Raw genomic sequence first — 3,036 nt, 5'->3', positions numbered from 1 at the left:
TTTATCCTTGATTTTGGGTCGTTACATTACTTGTCGGGCCCTTAGAGTTTTGCCATAATTTTGGACGTTCAAGGCTTTCTTCAATTCCTTGACTCAGTCTAGTGCCCAAAATTTTTCCCAGGGGAGGGGTGTTCATGTTTTCATCATCAATCAGAAAACTCCGAAGAAGAACTTGAAGGATCAGTGGGTTTGGGTGAACCGTAATTTTTTCAGTTTCGGTTATCCCTGCTTGACCACTTTATCTTATCGGGCTCCTGAACTATGATGGCACAGTCGTTGAAAACCATATACATTAATGGCGAGGATTGGGAGGACCACATACTTGCTATGGTTGGGATGAGTGTTGCTTGGAGGACCCGGGGGATGATTCCCCAGTTCTACGTCGAGAAAGATGGTAATCATTTGTCTTCCCCCCCGCCTTGATACATTCTCGCTTATGTGTTGTGTGAATTGTGTTTGGTTTTTGTCCTCGTTTGCAATTCATGAGATGATTCTTCCCTTTTAGATGGTATTGAGGGGCCATTTTCAGGGCACCCTTCAATACTGGAAGGTGCCCTTGGTTGAGATGCTACCTCCACCGGTCAGTCTTGACCATTCTTTGGTTCTCTTCGATCCTCCTGTTGCCTCTTCTTGTGGATCTAACTCTCCCACTGGCCAGGTGATGATCGATGCGCCTATTGGTGGTGTTTCCTATGAAGACTCCCCGCCTTCTTATACTGAGGGGGAGGAGCCTTCAATTGGGCTAGTCCAGCACAGGACCCGCGGGGCCTCTAAGCGGCGAATTTCTTAACTGGATTTGCCACAAGTGGATTCTACCGAGGCCAGATCCATGGGACAACATATTCTAAATAGGCATAATGCAGGCGTCATTCTGGAGGAAGATACAGTAGTTGTGGATATCTCCGACGATGACACTTGGAAATAGTCGGATGGGATGAAAGAAGGGGCGGCAAAACTACCCCATGAACCCAAGGAAGAACCGGTGGATACTGCTGCTGAAATCATTTTTGGTGTACACAAAAAGCCGGTCATGAAGGTACTCCTAGCTCGCCAGTTCTGCTTTTGGTTAGGGAGACCTTGATGATGGCTCTGTTCCTTTTCCTCCGGCAGTGCCGGCCGTGTACGTGCCTGGGTGGGGGATAACTCGGGGGTCTCACCTTTCCCAGCACATGGTGGCATACGATTGGGGTCGTCATACATTACCTCTGGGAGGCTGTTGCTACCAAGGAGCATACTTAGGCGATACACGTTGTTGTAGAAGCGTTTGTAGAGACATACATTACCTCTTACCTTTGCCAGGGCGAGCTCGACATCTCAGGCCTTCGCTAGTTGTGTGATGACTCTGACACCGAGGATAGTCAGGTCGAAGGTGACTCTTCTCATGCTGGTGCTTCCCCTAGTAAGTTATGGCTTTTTAATTCTTCTTTGAATATTTTAAGACAATGTTTATGTTTGTTTGGTACTTCAACAATGTTTTGCTACTTTTCTTTGGCCCCGCGTAGTCTTCATGTAAATCTCGAGGGGTTTTCCGGGTAGACAATTTATTATGTGTATGTTAAATTCCCTTTCTTTTGGTCTGTTACACTATTGTTTTGTGTTGTCCTTGTTTTTGATGGTTTATGTTGGCCATCTTTAGCTTGAATTCTTCCTAGAGGTTAGTGTCGCCCTTTTGGGAGTGGTTGTTAGTTGTTTTGATGAGTTTTGGTGACCCAAAGCATCTGAGCCTGTCGTTTGTCCTTTGGCCCTACCTTATAGTGTGAGGCTTTGGTTGGCTTTTCGGTGTAGGCCCTAGCTATTCTGCTTCATTGGAACATCCCTTTTTTAGCTAAAGGACTTTGTTTTGGGGCCTTTTTATGCCCCAGGCCAAGGAGAGTTGCACTCTAGCCTTGTTATCTAAACCAGACTGAGATTGTCACCTCGAAGTCTGGGAGTTTATATGTTTCGAGGGAAAGGTTATGATCCTTTAAAGCCTCTTGTTTGTCATGATCAGGAGTTACGACTCTACTGATCTTGTTGACATGTTTGTTAGGGGGAAATTATGAGCCCTTGGAGCTTACAATTTGGTTTTCCTCCATGATTTTATTGTTATGCGGTAGGGTTGATTAGTTTGTTTTTGTTCGCCGTTTTTACTAAAGTATATTGATACTTGTTCTTTCCAAATTTTCATTGCATACATATTTTCTTTTAGTCTTGGAGACATCTACATCGTTTAGGTAGGTATCGGGGGTTCGATAGCTGATGCCATTCTACTTCTAGGTCTTATACTAGCTAGTTGGGGTGTGATTATCCGGTGGGAGTTTGATCACGTAGCCCCTTCTCCTGATTCCTTCCAAACTAGGACCATTGGTCTAGACCCTGGGTCTCCCAGGTCATCAGGATGAGTTCTTCTTCTTGGTCTTTCTTACTCTGTGCCTCTCCTGTTCCTACAAGCTATCTGATGTTTGCATTCGTGTGACTTGCTGCTTTAGGGACAATAATCCTTTGGAAGAAGATTTTCAATCTCTTCCATTCTCTGGTGTCGGTTGTTTGGTTAGTAACCTTAAGAGGTTTCGTGTCATCTGAGGTTTCTTTTGCAGTGTGGTTCCTTGTCTTTACCTTTGCGACTTTTGCGACCCCTTGGTTTTGTTTTCTGTCAAGCTTCTTCTTTGTACTTTGTGTCTTCACTTGCAAAGGCACTTGGTATGCTTAGTGATACCCAACCCTTCTTAGTGTTCATGCTAAAAATGTGTGGTGTATCTGGCATGGTAATGTTGTTGCTACCACTCCCTTCCCCTTTGGGCTACATGCCCGAGGCTTGTGCTTGTTCTTCTTATTGGGAGTGCGAGTGTCTTTCTTCTCGTATTTGACCATTTTAGATGTGAGTATCATGGTCTGTCTTCTTTTTGGGATGCGCATAGTGGCCCACACAACGATTTCCTAGGTTGGCCTTGCTTGTGTGTTAATGGTTTTAACTGTTGTTGAACCTTTGGTGGTTTTGAACTTAACCGTGCCATGTATTGTCGATGGGATAATCTGTAATTGAAAAAGAGTCGGGCG

This window comes from Lactuca saligna, chromosome 7 (genome assembly GCF_052625555.1).
Source record: "Lactuca saligna cultivar CGN05327 chromosome 7, ASM5262555v1, whole genome shotgun sequence".
NCBI lineage: Eukaryota > Viridiplantae > Streptophyta > Magnoliopsida > Asterales > Asteraceae > Lactuca > Lactuca saligna.
This window is presented reverse-complemented; position numbering follows the sequence as displayed.